Source organism: Rhinopithecus roxellana, chromosome 8 (genome assembly GCF_007565055.1).
Source record: "Rhinopithecus roxellana isolate Shanxi Qingling chromosome 8, ASM756505v1, whole genome shotgun sequence".
Lineage (NCBI taxonomy): Eukaryota > Metazoa > Chordata > Mammalia > Primates > Cercopithecidae > Rhinopithecus > Rhinopithecus roxellana.
In genome coordinates this window covers 96,965,204-96,987,296 of record NC_044556.1, presented here as the reverse complement: position 1 = coordinate 96,987,296, position 22,093 = coordinate 96,965,204, and positions in this window count along the sequence as shown.

The following is a 22,093-nucleotide window of genomic DNA, read 5'->3' as shown; positions in this document are numbered from 1 at the left end:
AAATGAAATAATTGACATCTCCCCTAATCTTACAGCACTGAGGTTCAGTCATTCTTCTCTTTAATGGACCTTCCCCCAGTCTCCCTGCCCCTAATATAAAATATATGCCATATGTATTTCCAGTGAGCTTCTTTATGTAAATGAGTGAGCAGCAGGAAAGCTGGTTTCTAGTCTGCCGTTCACAGCAGACCTTTTGGCATTTATCTACACAGCTCTGTGTCCACCATCCTCATGTTAGATGTGCTTTTTGTTCAGTCCTTGTGCTAGGAAAGCTGACCATTCAGGACAGGTTGTGTGACATCTTTGGCATTGGTCCTTGCTTCTCTTGCCCACGCACTCACTCAATGGCATGCAGAGACATAAAGGACTATTAATTACAAGGGACTCTAATCAATTGCGTTGGGCAGTGCAGTCCAATGATAACCATTCTCCAAATGGCTTACTAAGTACTACATAGGCTATTTCCAAGTTCAGGTTTCTCCTGAGTCTCTTGTACTGTATGGGGAAAACTATCACTCTTCTGTTATCATTAATGCAATGTTATTTGGCATGTGCCTGTCTTTAGGAAAGTAAAAATCTCTAACTAGAGACCATTCATCTATTGGTTCTGTCTATTCCAACGGGTTATAGCTGTTGGCCAGTTTGGTTATTTAGAATATTCTTAAACTCAAGAGTAGCTGCACCTCAGAAGCCTCTTAGGATACTTTAAGGCCAATTGAGTCAGGTAGACAATTCCTTCACAATCACTCACTGATAAGCACCTATCAGTGTAATGGTCCAGGGAGATAATGGCTTACAGCCTATGACATTGTTCATTGCTAAACCATATATGTTCACTTTCTGAGATCTCAGTCTAATAGCTAAGATCTCACCATAAAATGTTAGAATTACCTAAAGCAGAGGTCACAAAGTCACAAAATGGCAGACAACTCTTAAAAATCATAAGATTTCCCATAAAATGTATGCTTATAACTTGTCTTGAAGAATTGAGAGTTCTGGTAGAACTAGGTAGCATGACTTCCATCGACTAAAGGTAAGAAGACACAGTAACCCCTCTCCTCCACAGACAGAGTATGGACTCTCAGGTCACGTGTCTGGCTTCCCTGAACACTTGAGGTTGTGAATCCCATAACTCCCTTCGAAAGTCAGTTACTAACTATGAACTTGGCTGCAAAGAGCCAGGGATCCTGACTGTGTCTAGGAATGGACAGGCAGGCACTACATTTAGAAGCAGGAATATTTGAGCTTTGCTTCAAGCTCTAGCCATAGGACCTGGCCCATTGTGATCAGTCTTCATAGAATTATAGTGTCATAGAGATTATTTAAATCTTCCCATCTCTCCCCACACATAACAACCGACTTTTCCTACATCCAGTATTACTTCCATGCTCAGACATAATATTAGATTCTATGGCAATGTGCTCTTTTTCTTATTTACGTATGCTAGTCTTGTCATGTTCCAACATAAATGCAAGTGCATGAAGCAAAGGGGCATGTCAGGCAGTTTCTTTAATTCCCCATACGTGTTTCTTTATAACACATATTAAATATTCACTACTTATTGAATGGGTTGATTTAAGACAAGCTGCTTCATATTTCAACATCTCAATTTTGCACTCACAAGAAAAGAATTCTCCTTTGAAACCTCTTAATATCACTTGAATCCTTGAATCTATGTGGCACACAGTGAGAGATTATTTTGTAGAAATTGCTTTTCTGCCAAGAGCTGCTTCATATATGCAATGCATTGTATTAAAACTAAAATGTTGGTACATTTTAGTGAGACACTTGGGTCTAAATGCTGTAGAAGCCTCTGGTGGTTAGAATAAATCTTGAAGATGAAAAAATTGTGATTTTTATGTCCATTTTGAGAAAGTCAACGGGCCTGGAGGAAATAAATTGCAATAGTGGAGGAAAGTGCCTCTCTAGATATATTGGTGATTTTAGTGTGAGTTTCAAGAAGCTTTTTTGAGGGATAGAATACATGAGTATGACAGAGAAGGTGCCAAAGTTGGGTGAAACAGGGTTTTTGTACACCTTCCCCTTCTGTGTTTTAAAGCGTGAGGTCAAGAAATTCGATATGCGTGGGAAATCTTATGTTATTTAATACTTCTCTTCGAATAAGCTGGTATGTTACCTCTGCTATTATTATTGTCACGTTGATTTGAAAACCTGTAAAAGGCCTCAGATAGGCTGTGGAAGGCTGAAAACCTGTAACAGACATCAGTTTGGCTATGGAAGGCCTGAAAACCTGTAACAGGCATCAGTTAGGCTGTGGAAGGCTGAAAACCTGTAACAGACATCAGTTTGGCTGTGGAAGGCTGAAAACCTGTAACAGGCATCAGTTAGGCTGTGGAAGGCTGACTTACCAAGCCAGCAGCTGATTCACAATGTTTTCCCAGTTCTACCTAAAGCCATTTTGCTTCTTTTCATTCAGAACATGTGGCTTTTGCTGAATTAATACATCAAATTTATTTCATCTGTTAACAAGACTATAGTAGTTAATGGTGGGCAGAGGGTAGGGAAAAGATACATTTCTCCTATTGTTATCATAAAGGACTGTAGTTACCAGCTTGTTGCTGAAAGGTTCTAAAGAGAGATGTCTGTGTCTGCCCAAGTCACTATCTTTTCTTTGTGAAAGTGAGTAAATGGTCAGCTCAAAGCAAAAGGCTTCCAGCCCTTAAAAGTCAGTGTTGAATCTGCTCTATTTAGTGATTAACTATTTGCTTATATCCCTGAAAGACTCATTTTGAAATTGCCTTAAAGAGGATAAAAATCCTGGTTAGCCACCAACGCAGCTTTATGAAATACAAACCTGGTCAGGCCAATCAAGTCCTTTTTTTTTGTTTATGAAAATAAGCCAGGGAGAACCCTAGAAAATCACTGGTATCTTAGCTTCACAGAGACTTTTATTCTAGTCTATGTATCATACAAAAATACTAGGCCTACATGAGCTAAGTTACATAGTCATTATATGACCATACACATGATGGGAAATTCATGTGCAAGAGGGGACTTTTAAAAATAGCAATACCAACTTAAAATTTCATGGTAACCATTGCTCACAGGATATTGGTTCTAGACCCAGCACTGCATAACCCCTGGATGATGGAATGAGAGTATCCTTCATTAGTTTTACAGTTAACACTAAGATATGTGGGGCAGAGACCTGGAAATATAGAAATATAGGAATTTAATATGTTTTCAATAAACTGGCAACTTGAACTAACAAAAGCACATCAAGGACAGAGAAAATGCATAAATACAAGACAAAGCAATTATATATACATAAATGGCAGGAAAACATTGAGGGGTTACAGTAGGTAAGGAGCTGATGCCCTATTAGTAGGATAAAAAGGCTGAGTGCATCCCAAGTAGGAACCATGAAGTACTGCATCAGAATGAGACCTGAATCCATACTGTCAGAATTCTGAGTCCCAGAAAAAAATGAGCTAGAGTAATTGGAGAGAGTGTAGAACATACCTCCAAACACAGTTGTAAGGAACAGTTAAAGTTTGGGCAGTATTCTGTTTCTAAAAGAAATGGCTGAGAAGTGATACTACAGGCTTCATGAAAACAAAAGCCATTAATTACATGGTAAATTTTCCATCTTCCCTGAGATGCAAAGAAAGCCACAGGGATTAAGCTATAATATAAGAATTTATATATTCTGTCCTTGGAATGTTATCAAGCACTTTCCATTTTAGTTCCTTCTCTGAACTTGTTCAATTCAGTCCAGGAAAACTGAGATGTGATCCTGCCCGAGAGCTAGAGGAGTGGTCAAGATGATTTCCCTGGTCCTTTCTAGATCAATATTTGCATACCATTTTCATAGGCCCTAGGACCTTTAGTTCTCAAGATATTTCCACTGTGTAGGAATTATTAGTCCCTGGTTAAAGATGTATATGCCAAGTCTCAGAGAGATGAAATTCCCCTTCTGGCCTTGAACTCAGATTTAGCAACTGCAATTCTCATGCATTTTCAACGACGTCTTGCTGCCTACAATTACATGAAAATGAGTGTGTCTCTTTCTCTTGTTACAAATCCTTGCAAAGAAAAGATGAACTGTGATGTGTTTCTTTTTTTTTTTTTTTTTTTTTTTTTTGAGACGGAGTCTCGCGTCTCGCTCTGCCGCCCAGGCTGGAGTGCTGTGGCCGGATCTCAGCTCACTGCAAGCTCCGCCTCCCGGGTTTACGCCATTCTCCTGCCTCAGCCTCCCGAGTAGCTGGGACTACAGGCGCCCGCCACCTCGCCCGGCTAACTTTTTGTATTTTTTTTAGTAGAGACGGGGTTTCACCGTGTTAGCCAGGATGGTCTCGATCTCCTGACCTCGTGATCCGCCCGTCTCGGCCTCCCAAAGTGCTGGGATTACAGGCTTGAGCCACCGCGCCCGGCCTGTGATGTGTTTCATAAGAGAAATTGTCTTCCTAGGCTTCTTTCTCTAAGGCAGAGATCGAGATAGCATAAGCAAGTGGACAGCCCTCAGGTTTAGGGGAAGGGCTGGTGGATCAGAGGCTTTGGGAAATTATCTAGTTCATTTCCTTCTTCTTTTCTTCAGTACAGTCTACTTCTGGTTCAATCATATTATCTATTTATGGAGGACATTTAGGTGTGAGATACATAGTACCTATATCTTCCTGAAGGCTGTCTTCACCTTCTCAATTTGGGCTGCTGTTTTTTTTTCTTTTTTTCCTTCATGTCTAAAGTTTAAGAGGTCAGATTTTGTCTTACCGTGTAGCATAAAGATGCTGAGTCTGACACCAACTGCCTGCATGTCACACGGCCAAGCAAATGTCACCATGATTTGTTCACTTGGAATCGATCTGAAGATATTGCAATAGGTCTTTTAAAATTGTTTCCATAATTATTTTTACGTAGAATTCAAAGATGTCTGTTATCTATTTTGAGGAAAAATCAGTTAAAAAGAAGGCTTTCGTTTTGGCAGAGAAAGCAATACAAGCAGAAGTACAATTTCATCACATTCCTGGAGAGATGATATGGCGGCCATTTCCCAATCAGCAATACAGAGGGGAATTTATTTTCTATTCACAGCTTTCCTTTCCAATGCATATATTGCAAATATTCTAAATTAAGAACAGGATCCTCTTGAAACCAAGAGAGTTTAGAACCAATGTCTTGCATCATTTCTCCTGAAACAGAACCTCTCCTGAATGTGTATATTGTACTGTGAGCTTCGATGTCTGCTCGCCCTCATTTGCACCTGGACTGTAGCCACTGTGAATGATCATCCTTCGAACACTGTGATCCTGGGGAGCCCTTAGAAGTGGGCTCCTGCTTCTAAGTTTGCAGCAGCTTCTTTATGCTAAGAATTGATTCCCAGGGCCATCCTTTATTCTGCATTTGGGCTTAGTCTCTACTAAGTACATAGTAGTTACCTAGTAATTTAGACTGGCGATTGACTTATCCCAATATGATATGGGTCTGTACATTGTGGCTGCAAGTTTATAGGGGAAAAAAATGAATCATTGATTTTTTTTTTAATTTCTCCCAACTCTGAGAATCAACAATGCTTCATAAAATTTTTTTAGGAATAGAAAATAAGCATAAATTGAATATCTTTCCCTCAGTCTTTCCTAGTTTGGGGTCAAATAAAAGACTTGCTTTTTATTTTATCTGTAGGATGTTTTTCCATAATAACATGGATATCTCTTAGAAATGCCATAGTTCATTTGCTTGGTGGAAGCTAGTTCAATAACACCATTATATATTTATGTGGTTTTGTGGGGAAGTAAAGATCAATAGATGTCTTTCCAGCCATGTGACTATAATGATGGTTTTCTTTTCCTGCTCTATTCATTATTTATTAAATACCTCTTTGTGAACAACACTGTCCTAGACCTCGAATGTGATTGAATGAGAGGACTGTAGATGGACCCAATTCAGTGTACTGATATCATCCTGAAACTTTGGATTTTACTGAAATGTGTTTAAAATTATGGAAGACATGCTTGTGGCAAACACTTTATCAGTCACTATCACGTTTCAAGATAGCATTGAACCACAAATTCAACGCAATGCGTATCTATATTCTTTGGAAATGTACCAAATTTAACTAGAAACATTCAAGATTTTCTGAAGTCATTATGAAAAAGCACCTTGGCAGAAAAATGCTAAATGGCCAAGATGGAGCTAAAGTATATCTATTTCACTGGGTCTACGCTTTCATAAACTGTGAACATTAGATGTGTTTAGTGTGGATATTTTCCCAAAAAACATAAGGCAGAGAACTGCATTTTTACAAAATGTAAGAGAAGAAATGACATAGTGGTGGTCTTGAATGTGCAGGTCAGAAAGCTGAGAGTCTTGTCTCAAGCATGGGAACTGTGACATGGATAAATTACTCATGGGAGTTGGCCACAGTGTCTCACCCCTGTAATCCCAGTACTTTGGGAGGCTGAGGCAGGCAGATAACTTGAACCCAGGAGCTGGAGACCAGCCTGGGCAACGTGATGAAACCCCATCTCTACAAAAAATACAAACATTAGCTGGGTATGGTGACTCATGCCTGCAGTCACAGCTACTTGGGGGGCTGTGGTGGGGAGATTACCTGAGTCCAGGAGGTCAAGGCTGCAGTGAGCCATGATCAAGCAACTGTACTCCAGCCTGGGCACCAGAATGAGATCCTGTCCAAAAAAAAAAAAATCACTCATGGAGTCTGCCAGGATTCAGAGAACTAGACAGAGAAATTAAAAAACTGAAGAATTTCTTGAATTGACCCTGGACTCTTTACCATGAGTTAATGTCATCTTCCACCTGGGAAGTGTTTGACCTGGGGAAAGAGAAATATATAAAGCTGGTTTGAGTTCTAGTTTTCACCAGACACTGTGGCGTCTCTTGCAGCCCTGGCTCCTCTCCGGCTGGTGTGTTCTCTCTCGCACCATCTTGCCCTCAGCTTTCTTTTCACCTGTTCTTTGAGAGAAAAGAGGCTGAACTTCTGACTTTGTCCTTGCTGAGATGATAAAGACTAATGAATACCTTTGAAGCTATTCACAGCATGGTAGCCTGAGGTCTTGAAGGGTTCGTTTCCTGTCTTGTGGCTATGTGGTTTCTAACTTTCATGAAGGACTGTAGTAAATAAAACATGACATATGATCAGACCTAAAGGTGGACAGAAACTTGTGTTTACATATTGTATTTACACATTGTATCAGTGCGGGGAAAGGAAGATAAGGAAGGGGAGGGAAGACAGGTTTATGTAGATGATCTCATCAGTCATTTATTCCCTAAGTGGAGGTGAGCCCTGCTGATTCTGAGATTATTCTTCTCTGGTGACGGCTTTCCTAGTGACAGGAACATGTCCAGCCTGTCGCCGATTCCCTGTGGAGATGAGGCAGCGTCCCTCTGGTGCTATCGCTTGTCCCTGTGAGGGGCTCTCCCAGGTGCCTTTGTTGCCATGGTTGCTCCTAAGCACACACAAGATGCTAAAAATAAATTCCAAGTGAAACTTTCCAGCTGCCTGGTAAAAGAGTTTTCTGCTCTCTTTGTATTTACATCCAACTGGCTTACAGTTGATATGCTCTGAGAAGCTGGATCAAATACAGATGCCATGCCCAGAATCAGCAGATGGGCTGGGAGTGGAGATAAATTTTATAGGTTAAAGACCGCCAGGGGAGTCAAAAGCCTCCATTCCATGACCTTGCCTAACCATGTACCTTTGAGAAAATGGTGTCATTTCTCAGGGTCTCAGTTTCTTTACTGGGAACTGCAGTGAGTATCAGAAGAATACTCTCATTTTAAAAGTGCACTTATGAGTTCCGATTTTGAGTCTGAAACATTTCTGCATACTAGACCTCACTCCTATATCAACTCTGTAAACTTTGGCAGCCAATCACTATTGTCTGGAATTATCATCTAAGAGAACTTAAAAAGTATACCTCATGTGACTTGATGCCAGCATTCATACGACAAAAGTCACACACAGACACACAGATGACGGTTGTGTTCGTTTTCCCATTCATGCACTATTTTCCTCAATCAGCAAATTATGACTGTGTTCTTTTAAGTCATCAGATTTTTGTTTTTTATACAGCCAGCATTGATCTGAAAGCTATTAAGAAAAGTAAATGCCTGAGAGTATTAGGTATCAAATTAAAATAATATAGACTTGGAATGAGATGATATTAACATAATAGGAACAAAATATCAACACAAAATATTTGTGTGTTTTCTGATTACAAAAGATGTCTGTGTGAACTCTTAAACTAATTGGAAAAAATCTCTAAAGTTAACATTTGATTTTTTTACTAACAGTAGTCCTGACATTGCATAATTTAATGTCTTAGTTACAGTAGTTCTGCTAATCTGAGATATAAGAAGGGTGAAAAAAGCAAACCCAAGGGATAATGGAAAATATGTCCATGAATTAGATGGAAGCCTTCTAGTGACTAAATTATGGAGCTAATTAGAGCCGAAAATATTTAATATGTACCAAATGTGAAGGATTCAATGATTGGGCTAAAATCTACTTAGTAATCTTCAGCAGGGCCCACTCAGGGCAGCAGCTACTAGAATTCTCTAGTTACAGAACAGAATCAGAGACTGAAGGTTAGGCAAGATCCTATCATCAGCAGATCCTGTTTTCAGTGACGTTTATGCTGTCTGCTGGCTTTACATGTTCTGTTCCTTCATGTGGAGGAATGATTATCACCCTTGTAGGGAGGGCGCAGGGGATGGTTTTTTGTTATTAGCTGTATGGAAAGTAATTAAACTTGGTAAGCCTTCAAGCTTTATGTTCCAAAATTAACTCTCCTGGGCTTGGAAAGTCTTCTTAAATGACAAGAGGGTATAAGAATTGCAGTGTAGAGCAGTGTAAGAACACAGATCTGAGGAAGGGTGGAGCTTGGGGACCTCGTGGAATTGCAAGCAAATTTAAAAATAGAGGATTCCTTAGGAACTCTGAAAGATATTCAAATGGAAGGTCATGCTTTGAAATAGGGAGAGATGGAAGTCTTCCACCAGCTGTTGATAAAAGGCAGAGAAACTGCAGAAGGGAATGAAGGTTGCATCTACAATATCTCATAATGCCAAATAGGCCTAAGAGTAAGGCCTCTGCTTTTCCTAGCTGCAAACCGGAGATGAATAGACAGAATTAATTTGTAGCGTGTATCCACTTTAGTAAGTGCTTTAGTTATTGAACAGGTCAGGGCCAAGACTAGAACTCAGGGCAACTCAATGTATAGAGACTTTCAGGCAGTAGGCAGAATTGAGATCATCTACTATATACATGTTGATATCTCCCTCCAAACTTCCCCTTGCACTTAACTTCTATTGTGATATTAGGACAAGAACTGCAGGAGCTGCAAGAGATATAAGCTAAGTATGAGGCTGTATGTAGTAGGATGTAGTAATGGGGAAATCAGCACATGGAATGACTGTGAGTGCATGATCAATAGTTTATGTCAGGGCCATCACATAAAGGGTAATACAGGGCAATTGCTGTTGTACAAAGTGGCAGGTGAAGCATCACAGAATACAGAAGACAATTAGCCAGGTAATCATTGCAAGACTTTTCTAAATTAGACCTGTCTATTTGGTAAATAGCTGATGGATAAACGACCCTCAATTCATTCTTTCAACAAATATTCACTGAGTGCCAAATTTATAAAGACATTGTGATAAAACCCATACTATAAAGATTAAGTGATCTCGGCCAGGTGTGGTGGCTCATGCCTGTAATCCCAGCACTTTGGGAGGCCAAAGCAGATGGATCACCTGAGATCGGGAGTTTGAGATCAGCCTGACCAACATGGAGAAACCCCATCTCTACTAAAAATACAAAATTAGCCAGGCATGGTGGCACATACCTATAATCCCAGCTACTCGAGAAGTTGAGGCAGGAGAATTGCTTGAACCCAGGAAATGGAGATTGCAGTGAGCTGAGATCATGCCATTGCACTCCAGCCTGGGCAACAAGAGCAAAACTCCGTCTCAAAAAAACAAAAAACAAAACAAAACAAAAGATTAAGTGATCTCTTTTTTAATAAGTTACTTAAATAAATGCCTACACCTTCTGTGAAAACTCACTTTTTTTTTTTTTTTTTTTTTGAGATGGAGTCTTGCTCTGTCGCACAGGCTGGAGTACAGTGGCGCGATCTCCGCTCACTGCAAGCTCCGCCGCCTCCTGGGTTCACGCCATTCTCCTGCCTCAGTCTCCCCAGAAGCTGGGACCACGGGCGCCCGCCACCACGCCCAGCTAATTTTTTTTTTTGTATTTTTAGTAGAGACGGGGTTTCACCGTGTTTGTCAGGATGGTCTCCATCTCCTGACCTCGTGATCCGCCCGCCTCGGGCTCCCAAAGTGCTGGGATTACAGGCATGAGCCACTGCGCCCAGCCGAAAACTCACATTTTTTAAACTAGATTTTAAGAGAGAAGGGTGTGTTTGAAGCAGCAGCCCGAGCCAACACTAGACAGCAGAAAATCACAGGCATACCGGGCTAGAGGCAAGAGGACAACTGGACCTTAAGAAGAGATGGGCATGGAAGGTTAAGCGTTGGCCCATCATGGAGGGATGTGTAGAAAATGAAGCTATCAGGGAAGGAAGTACCAGTAAAGATTTCTGAGCAGAGAAGTTGCAAGAACAGAACTGTTATCAAGCTTAATCTGGTGATGTTATATATCAAGCTGAGTTGGCCCAGTTTGTTCAAGTTGATAATTCAGGGGTGGGGGGTAGTGGGAAGAAGCGATAAAAATGAGTTTACATGCTCACAGAATGACGGAAACGTGAGGTTCATTGGATACCTCAGCTGGGAAATGCATATCTAAGCAAGACTCCACCACTAACGTGATAGAAGACAATTTGAAGAATGGTCACACACAGGAATGCAGGGGTTTGTTTGTTTGTTTTGTTTTTTGAGATGGATTCTCACTCTGTTGCCCAGGCTGGAGTGCAGTGGCACGATCTTGGCTCCCTGCAACCTCTGCCTCCTGGGTTCAAGTGATTCTTCTGCCTCAGCCTCCCGAGTAGCTGGGATTACAGGCATGCACCACCACACCCAGCTAATTTTTGTATTTTCAGTAGAGATGGGATTTCACTCTGTTGGCCAGGCTGGTCTTAAACTCCAGACCTCAAGTGATCCACCAGCTTCGGCCTCCCAAAGTGCTGGGATTACAGGCGTGAGCCACACACCTGGCCCGATTTTAGGATTTCTTTTTTTTTTTAATGTGAAAGATCATGCTATCTGTACATGCTGGAAACGACAGAATTTCCTTTCTTTTGCTCTAGAAATTTGGAAAGATATTTCACTGGTAAGACTTAATCAGCCTCAATGCCTCCTGTGTCTTGGAGGTATTAAAGTTGAGCCTACTGTTGTACCCTTAGGCCCTGGCCCAAGACCCATGGATGAGCAAATCATGTGTTTATTTGCAAAAGGGCAGACAATATTGCTGGAGAAACCACTCACGTAGCCCACATTATCTTCCTAGAAAATTACAAAACTATATCAAACCATATAAAAGTCATTCCTAATATCCCAACTGAGTATAGGACGGGTTAGAAGAAAAAGAAAGTGAAGTTGAAAAAGCCAGTAAGGAGTTTATTGCACTAGTATTAAGGAAAGTCAGTAGGAGCCTAAACTAAGTTGGTGGTAGGGGAAATGGAAAAGCAGAGAGAGAGGACAAATCTCACAAGGTGTAAAACAGACAAATTGGTGAGAGCTAAAAGACAACTGACATTTAGCATGAATAGGGGAGACAGACAGGGAACCGGTGTAGAGGTCAGGCAAGGTCAGTGTCAGATGACCTTGGAAGCGATGGTCTGGAAGCGCTGGACCAAGATGGTCTGGAAGCGATAGGAGGCTATTTGACTTGAGACTACGGCAAATGTGGAACTAGAATTCGAGGAGCAGCCGGCTGGCAGAGGGAATTTGGGGAACTATCTGTAAAGAGGTATTTGAAAAATTGGAGGAGATGTCTAAGTGAGTCATACATGAAATATGTGATAACCAAATCTATGTTGCATTTTTTTCTTGACTGTTAAGACTGGTCTGACTTCTCATTTATCTTAGCCTTTTTTTTTTTTTTTTTTCTGGAGTCCTGTTGCTTCTCATTCAAAGACTCCTTATCTCTTGTGGGGATCCCAGCCCTTGCAAAGTACTGGGCACTGTTTGGCTTCCCCAGAGCCCAGGCAATCCTCTGCTCCCTTGTTACTCTCTGCTACAGTGGGGATATAGGTAAATACTCATTGTTTTTGTCTCTCTTCTAGCTGGAGGTACAGCTACGACTGACAGCCTGAAAGAGCTTGAAGGGAGGCCAAAAGAAACAAATGGGCCTGATCCTCCTCTTTCCCTTTCTCTATCCTACCTGCTACACAGACATTGTGCCTCGAGCCAGGGCAGCCCTACCTGTTCCACCAAAGCAACAAGCACGGGGAAATGCCAAGAGAATTTCACAAGCAATGAACTAGATAGAGTTAAGCCTCCAAAACCATGCCAGCTGCCCTCTGCCTCCAGTCTTCCTGCTATGTGAGCAAATGAAATCCCCATTTGTGCAAGCTACTCTTAGGTCAGGTTTTCTGTGACTTCTAGCCAAACATATTCCTAACTGATGTACTCTGCCTGTTTTTTTGGAGGTGGGGGCAGTTTGAGGGATTCCCAAAAGGTGTGTTCCAGTTTTCTATTGCTGTATAATAAACAACCTCAGAGCATAGTGACTTAAAGGAACAATAACCATTTATGTTACTCACACACCTGTAATTTGGACAGGGTTCAGTGGAGATAGTTTTTCTGCTCCAAGGGTGTCAGCTGGAGAAGCTCAATAGGGAACAGAAGGATACACTTTCAAGATGGTTTACTCATATCACTAACTAGCTGATTTTGGCTATTGGATGGAGGAAATCAGGGTCTGGAGCCAGAGGCCTCCATTTCCCTCCATGTGGGCCTCTATGTAGCTGCTGGGCTTCCTCACAATATGGAAGCTGGGTTTCAATAGAGAATGTAGCAAGAGAACAATGAAGGTTCATGGCATGTTTATAATCTCCTCAGATGTTACAAAGCATCACATCTACCATACTCCATCAGTCAAGTCTATGGTAAACACTCACCCAAGTTTAAGGGGAGTATCATTGCCATCTCTTGATAGGGGTGTGGCAAGGCCCTAGAATATACAGGATGAAAAATATTATATGGGATGCAGACATCTTTGGAAAATATAATCTGCTAGAAGGAATTTTATAAGAATTCATATATAAGCTACATGAATAAAGGTACACTTCATTCATTTATTTATTGTCGCACTCTAGAGATTATGTGTGACACTTATAGAAAAGAAGAGCTCATCAAAATTAGAGTTTTGATTTATTGCAATAATTCTGCCAAATTTTTTCAAATAGAAGTCATAATGGACTTACGGGTAACATGCCTTCTCTTTGTGGTATTAACCAAATATCCCAAGATTTGTCTTGATGATCAAATGCATTTTGGAGAGTCACAGTTAATCCCATTCATTTAAATGTATCCTTTTTGGGGTATAGTTGTAGAGGACCTGGTATGTTTCGCCTGTCCCTGACTAAGTAAGAAAACTCCACTGTATGGGCAAGAATTGAGTAAGAGTGTGCGTGTCTGTGTGTGTGTATGTGTGTGTGTGTGCTGGGGGCCCTTTGATGGATTGGAAGGTTGGAATATAGCACAGAGCCACCTCACAACCTCACAAGAACACAAACATAATATCCCTCAGTCCTAGAAAGAGCTGCAAATACCATGAAATAGCTCTCTGTACACAGAATTCCCTTGTGTTGTTTGTGCAGTCATGTCAGAAAACATAAAAGGATGCTATGCTAATGAGTAGTCAGTCTGTTCTCAGACCCAACCCTTACTCTTGCTTTGCTCTGCTGTAGCACATAGAACTACATTTCTGAGGCTACCTGGCCAGTTGGGGGTCCTACTAGAAGACTAGAGTGTGAGAGAAAAGGAGGAACTAGGGTCTTCTCCTATGTCTTTCCATTCCTCTGCTGTCCTTGGCCATGTCTGTGTCTCCCTGCACGGTAGGCGGCTTTGGCAATGGTGGAGAACCCACCCTCCTAGTATTCATGCCCTGTAACTCCTTCTCCTTGAATGTGAACTGGACTTATTGCAATGAATAGAACATGGCAAGGGTAATGGGATGTCACTTCTAAGCTTAGGTGAAAAGGAGATTGTGACTTCTGCATTGCTCCCACGTTCTCTTGCCTTCTCACCTGTTTGCTCTGATGAAGCCAACTGCCATGTTGTGAGCTACCTGATGTGGCAAGAAATTGAGGAAGATCTCTGGCCAACCACCAGGGATGAGCTAAGTCCTGCCAACCATTGCTTGAGTGAGCAGCCCCACCCCTAGTCGGGCCTTCAGATGATTGCAGCCCTGCCTGACCAATACATTGATTACAGACTTGAGCAACACAGAGACAGGGGACCCAGCTAAGCCATGCCTGGATTCCTAACCCACAGAAACCGTGAGAAAGTATAGGATGTTGTTTTAAGCCACAGGGCTTGGGGTGATGTGTTACACTGTCGAAGATAACGAATACACAGAGGCTCCAGTTCCTTCCAGAAGCTCCTTGCTCTGCTATCAGTAGATAGGGTGGGGCTGGGCTCTGGTAGCTTTATCCACTGTCACTCAGCTGTGGGTGGGAAGTGGCTGTCTGCTGTTGCTAAGTGCCTCACTGTCCCATGTTTGGGTTTTCCGATCCCTTATTACCTGTATATCTTATTCCTATATGAACTTCCTGCCTCTAGTAGTTTTTGTTTTTCTACATGAATCCTGTCTGAATAGATTACAGCTCACAAATTTGGTAAAATGCCTCTCATTTGTGTCCATAAAGTTTTCCTTCTTTCCATAAAAGTCAGAGGTCCACAGGTACAGGGCCAGAGCTGGTAGTGCAGTATGAGTGAATACTATGATGTCCAGCACTAGAAGCATGGAAGGAATAGCAGAGAAATAAGGTCTTTCACATCTAACTTTGTGTTTGTAATTTTGTCATCTTTATTTTTTTAGGCACCAACCTAATTTAATAGCAAATAAGTAATCGAGACACATGTTATTACCCAAATACTGAAGGTGATAGGAGTTTTCACCTTTATCATGTTGACACACATGTATTTTTGAAAAGTTCTGTGTTTTAAGATATTTGTTTTCAAAATAGTTGCAAAGCATGTTCTTTACACTAATCTAAAATGACCTACATAGGCTGGGCGTGGTGGCTCATGACTGTAATCCCAGCACTTTGGGAGGCTGAGGTGTGCGGATGACCTGAGGTGAAGAGTTTGAGACCAGCCTGACCAACAAGGTGAAATATCGTCTCCATTAAGAATCCAAAAATTTGCTGGATGTGGTGGTGCACGCCTGTAGTCCCAGTTACTCGGGAGGCTGAGGCACGAGAATCACTTGAACACGGGAGACGGAGGTTGTAGGGAGCCAAGATCACACCACTGCAGTCCAGTCTGGACAACAGAGAGAAACTCTGTCTCAAAAACAATAATAAATAAATAAAATAACCTGTATAATCTAAAATAATCTATATCAAGAAAAGTTTAAAAATACAATTAAATTCAAACAATTAAATATGAAAGACAAGCTATCAAATAAATAATGCATGTTTACAGAAATTTCAGGGAACTGTCACTTAGCTTTGTAAGTTTAATAGATAAAAGGATTAAAATCATCTAATGATAAATTATTTCTATAACATGAATAGCATCCATTACAAAAGTTTTAGTAATAGTATAGTTTCACAAATACAAATTGCTCTTAAATTGCATATACAAATAATTCTATGACCAATATTTTTTAAAAACGAGTAAATTGTCTGCCATATATCTATCACTCATAATCCTATAACTTTTTTCTTTTTATGGTAGAGTCTCACTATATTGCCTGGGCTGGACTCCCCATGTCACCTAGGCTGGTATGGAACTCCTGAGCTCAAGCCGTCCTCCTGCCTCAGCCTCCCAAAGTGCTGGGATTATAGGTATGAGCCACCATGCCCAGCCCATAATCCTGTAATTTTAGCAACATTTGACACCAGCTTAAAGAAGGCACATAAATTTATTTAACCTTCACTTTCATCAATCTGTGCCTGCCCCCGAGTTCAGACACATTGGATACCAAAACTGTTAAAGGCCTTAAAAAATCCAGTTAAAATAACTTTAAAACAACAAAGTTTCCTGTTGATTTTGAATTATCACAGGAGAAACTTGGAAACCTTTGTAGTTTTCTTTTAAACTTTCAAATTTTATGATCTATGATTCCATTGCTTAGAAATTATTTCTACTCCACTCAATCAACTTTTAAAATGAAATAAAAATGATAACCTTCTAACTTTAATTACCTTAATTCATAGAAAACCATAAGGAGGCAAGGAGGTGAACAGCTCTTTGGTCATTAGTTTTAAGAAGAAATATCCTGCCTAAAACAGGCTTTTATCAGAGCAAACACAGAAGCACAACAAATTGTATTTAGAAAGTGGCATTGCCTGAAGAATCAGAAATATTCCCCTTCTATGCTGAGCAGAGGCCTCTCTGAGTACAGTGGCTTCTGCTAACCCTGAAGGATTGCATCCTTCCATCCATTCATTATAGATTCTTACATCCTAAGAGCCAGGAGGGATCTTAAAGATTATTAATTTGCTTTCCATAGTTGGCAGCCAAACAAATTGAGGTGCTCAGTGATCAAGTGAAGTCCCTAAATCCCATAGCTTGTCTGTTGCAGAGCCAGGCTAGACCTCAGACCACCTGGCTCCCAGTTTAATGAAAGAACAAATTGCATAACCTGGCAAATACGGTTAACATGTAAGATCAACTCAATGGCTTTATCTTCCCTTAGAGTCATATTCAAGACTGCATGAAGGAGAGTCTCAATTGTCAACTTTTTGGTGGTAGAACCTGTCTTACCTGAATAATAAACGTTCTGTCATGAAGAGCAATAGTTACGGGAGTGATGAAATGGTCACAGGTGACTCATTAGGTTGCAACAAAGATGAATAATATTATCATATTCTCTGTGTGTCCAAACTATTCCCAAGCTAGGAGCCAGATTTTAGTCTCTTTCCTTGATGCAATTTTTTTTTTTTTTTTTTGAGATGGAGTCTCGCTCTGTTGCCCAGGCTGGAGTGCAGTGGCAATCTCGGCTCACTGCAAGCTCTGCCTCCCAGGTTCACGCCATTCTCCTGCCTCAGACTCCTGAGTAGCTGGGACTACAGGCGTGTGCCACCACACCCGGCTCATTTTTGTATTTTCAGTAGAGACGGGGTTTCACAGTGCTGGTCAGGCTGGTCTCGAACTCCTGATCTCGTGATCCGCAGGCCTCGGTCCCCCAAAGTGCTGGGATTACAGGTGTGAGCCACCATACCCAGCCTCCTTGATGCACTTTACTGTCCTTTTAATTAGCCTTATGTATTCCCTACCTATAAATGGAATAAACATTTTTTTTTTTCACAGCAGCTACAAAAAGTAATGCAGTATCTTATTTTGATACCATATCTTACTTCCTTTGGCTCTTTGGAAAGAGCCAAAAAGGCTTAGTTAGCTAAGTTTATGTTCTGAAGAAGCATGGAAAAGCAGGTTAAAGTTCTATAGGTACCCAATACTAGAGTCTGTACACAAAAATAGAAATAAAATCTGTATTCTCTCAAGCTACCATAGAATTTCCCTATTCAGTTCTACAACTCAATATACCTGCTGACTAAACACTTCAAGGACAGAAGATTGTGCTAAGGCTGTGTTTTCAATATAAAAAATGCTCATTTGAATTAAAAGTACTGGATGGATCACATGATATTTAAGAATTTAAGGAGGATGGAAAATTATGCCCATGTCGCATAGATGGGCTTATGTGGTACTCAGAGATTCAGAATCTTTTCCATTTCCTCATATCTGTTAATTTAATTTGATTTTTCTTGCTTACCCTTGCAGCCAGCATGTAAAAATGAAGGAAACGATAAAAACCAAGAAAAAGAAGAAACTTAGCAAAGCAATAATTTAAGGTAAAAAGTCCAGCTTAAAAACTTAGGTAGTACATGTATACTTAGGTATACATTTATTTTATCAGGAAACTTTATCTTAAAGAATAAATAACCCTTTTTGCATTGTCTCTAAACTGGAAAGTATTTCACCATATTTGGTTCAAAAACAACCTCAATACACTATAACTTTGTGCTAAGGCCAATGAAAAAGTTGTTAAGATACAGGAAAATGCTGCTTTTATCAGACTTAGCTGCAGAGTGTGAAGAGGTGGGGAATGGGTAAAAATTAGAGAAAAGTAACAGCTACAAAGTACCTGGGAAAGGCATTTTAATCCAATCCAAACTAAGCCTCTTTCCCTCTGGTCAATACCTGGCATTCTTTGGGGCTGACCTTAGCACCGTATCACTTCCTGGCTGTTGGAGTGGATTCAAGTTCTTTCTCCTTTTTTTTTTTTCCAAATTGTCTTCTTGTTTGTCTCTTCCACTAGAGATTGAGTTCAATACATCTTTGCAACTGCAGTGCTGACCACTATGCTTGGCATACAGTAGCACACAAAGAAAACTTGGTAAGTAGATAGATGGATGGATGAAGCAATGAAAAAAGTGAATGAATGGGCATTTATCTTCCAGTGGTTTTACATCCTTGTTGATATGGTTTGGCTCTGTGCCTCTACCCAAATCTTATCTTGAATTGTACTCCCATAATTCCCACATGTTGTGGGAGGGACCTGGTGGGAGACAGTTTGAATCATGGGGGCAGTTTCCCACATACTGTTCTCAAGGTAGTGAATAAGTCTCACGAGATCTGATGGTTTTATCAGGGGTTTCCACTTTTGTGTCTTCCTCACTTTCTCTTGCCACCACCATGTAAGAAGTGCCTTTCACCTCCTGCCATGATTCTGAGGCCTTCCCAGCCATGTGGAACTGTAAGTCCAGTTAAACCTGTTTTTCTTCCAAGTCTGTTTATGGCTTTATCAGCAGCATGAAAATGGACTAATACACTTGTCACCTGCCCTACGCTCTTTGGGGCTTTTCAGCCTTAAACTGGATATAAGCCAGTTTCACCTGTGAGATAGACCTAAGCCACTGGGGCCTCTCTCCCCAGGAGGGTGCTCAATATATGCATGTTTGTTAAGTGACAATGCTAAAGAGAGATTCTCTGATCTCCAAATAACATGTACGAAGTCAAGATTATTAACATTTCTTTACAGGAAAGAAGGAAAACAATGTTTGGAATGAATGAGCTCAGTGCTTTAACTATGTTTACAATCCATACAGATGCACTTCCTCTTTGGTGTCTTTCCCCAGTGCACAGTGACCTGCCCCCTCCACTAGATCTTTTTCTTTTTTTTTTTTTATGCCCATGAATTGGGAATAAAGTGCCAGCAAATTTGATTTTATTGTTCCACATGAATGCTAGTCAATTTTCCCAGTGGGAATACTAAAGATGATAATTGCATGTTGTCTCATCTTGTCTGTATAGGTCCCCTCTAGTGGTAAGCCACTGAAAGCATGAAAGGATAGGAACAAGAGCAAATGAAATGTAATGTGGTGCATTCTTTGAACTAATAGGGACCTGCTGTTTGAAGGGTATCACTGATTTGTAGATAGATAGTGTTAGGGAAAGCTCAAACTGTTTTCCCTCTGCTTGAACACCCACACAATAGAAGTCAACATAGAAGACGTCTGTGACCCCAAAGTATGTATTTCTCCCCCTTCCAACAGTTCAAGAAAACAGTTCAGCAGCAGACACCAACAAGGTATCTTCCAATTCAATTCTGACACTATCTATCTAGAAATAGCATCAGGTCACACAGGTTGGGGCCTCAGTTCCAAAACTTCCCCACTCTTCAGCCATTAGTTGCAAGTCCAGGCCTCCAACTGACTTTGAGCTGGCGTGCCCAAGTCCCCCTCTTTGGGTTTGATTAATTTGCTGGAGCAGCTCGCAGAACTCAGGGAAACATTTACATTTTCCAGCTTATTATAAAGGATATAACAGAGGATACAGATGAAGAGATGCATAGGGAAAGGCATATGGGAAGGAGTATGGAGCTTCCACGCCCTCCCTGGGTGTCCTGGCCTCCAGGAATCTCCATATGTTCAGCTATCTGGAAGCTCCCAAACCCTGTCCTCATGGGCCTTTGCTGTGGACTTCATTGGCTAGGCATTCATTGGATTGACAACCATGGAGAAATGTGATTGGACAAAAAAGGTATGAGTAAAACTCAGCGAGGCCTGTCTGTTCAGATTCTTCTTGGCCTCTCTGCAGCATTCCTTTCTACAGGGTATGGGGTAGGACCACCTCTGGAATGAGGGTCTTAAGAACCACAGTCAGATTAGAGTCCTTCCTTGGGCAAGTAAAAGGAGGGCTGGAGAAGTTCAAAAAGAGATTCTGTGGATTGTAACAAGGGCGATGGGAGTTATGCATCAGGAACTGTGGACAAAAACCTGTATATGTAAATATACATACATATATATAAAATAATATCACAGGTAGACATAGACTTTTTTTTTTTTCCTTTTAGGCAGGCTTCACTCACGGAATATAGGGAGTGACTGTCAATGGAAGGTATGGTAATAAATGGTCAGGCTCCATAGTTAGGGCACTTGATGGATTACTGGGTCTGTTGGATGTTGTAGGTGTCACTCTGCTCCTGTGGAATGCAGGCTACAGAGCTGGTCCTTGATGGGTAATTACTAGGCAATGAGAAACAGTCTTGAACAGCACAGGGACATAAAAAATCTTGTCTGAGACACCGTCGCTTCGTGGTTTATTTCACATCACTTGTCTTTTGGGAGGAAACAATCATACTCTATTATTGATGACTTGTACTGTTGCATGGAGAAAAGGTGTGGATAATGAATATAATAGGTGACCCTAAAGCAATTGCTTTTTGTTATTAGAACGTTGTTGAAGACAGAGACCGCTTTATCATAATTACTTGCCCACATATCCCTTCAACACTCACTCTTCACACCCTTCTTCTCTAATTTCCTCTGGGAACGAGGTGGGTAGATAATGAAGAGAATAGATGTAAAGGCGAAACAAGTATGTTTACATAGCAGGATTATCAAGAAATTGGGGTTCTGGCCCTGTGTCCTTGAAAGACAGAAAGCCCATTTGCATTTTCCAAGTTTTATACCCTCAGAGGGGTAAAAACTGATGAGTAATGCCTCCCTCCCTCTGTGCTGTACTCTCAGAATAATACCACGTGCTTATACCATTCCTCAAAGCTCCTTGAACAGTGGCCAAGGTGCTCAGACAGACTTATCTCCATCACTTATCAAATGTGGTTAGAGAGACAAGACATAGATTGTACCTATCACAGTAATAACAAAGCATTTGAGATTGTATCTGTAAAGCCCAGTGACACGCACAGTCTATTTGTATGCCAATAGAGATTCCTTAGACTGGCCTCAGGTACAGAAGGGGCCACGTTCAGGGTAATTCCTTGTTTTTCTTTGGCTCTTGCCCCATCTGCTAATACAGAAAACCAATTCTCTACACAATCATTACCTCTCCAACACATGTCTGGGCGTCTTCAGGGGATGAGTCTCTGCATAGGATTGAATCTACTGGTATCTCTGCAGCTTCAACCAGGGACACTGCAGCTGGTGCTGGGGCTGCAGCTTCTTGCTTGTCTGGATAAAGCCACACCTGCCAAATACCATGACCCCCATCTCTGTGAACCTCAGGCATCTTCTCCCTCACTGCCTTCGTCTCCTGATGGGCCCTGCTGCTGCTTCTGCCACCTCGTGCAGGACGTTGCTACAGATGTGCCAGTGCTGCTTGGAGGTCTGTGCTGAATCTGGGTGCAGTCTTTCTCTCTGTTAGGTAACATTATAACAGAAAAAAGAACACAATTGGCTTGTGTCCTAGGACCACACTGAATTTTAATATGTAATTTTAGGGTATAGCCCAATTTCTCCCTATAATACGGCTATGGGGACATGGAGATGGGCTCCAGGACAAATCATTATGTGTGATAGGCATCATTTTCAGGACAAAATCTTTGTCATTTTTAGGCCAAAATGATGCTTATCACTTAGATTGATTTATCATGGAGCCCGCCTTCATGTTCCCATAGCTGTATTATCATCCCTCTTCTCTAACTATAAGGTTCTAGAAGTGGCTAAATGTGTCT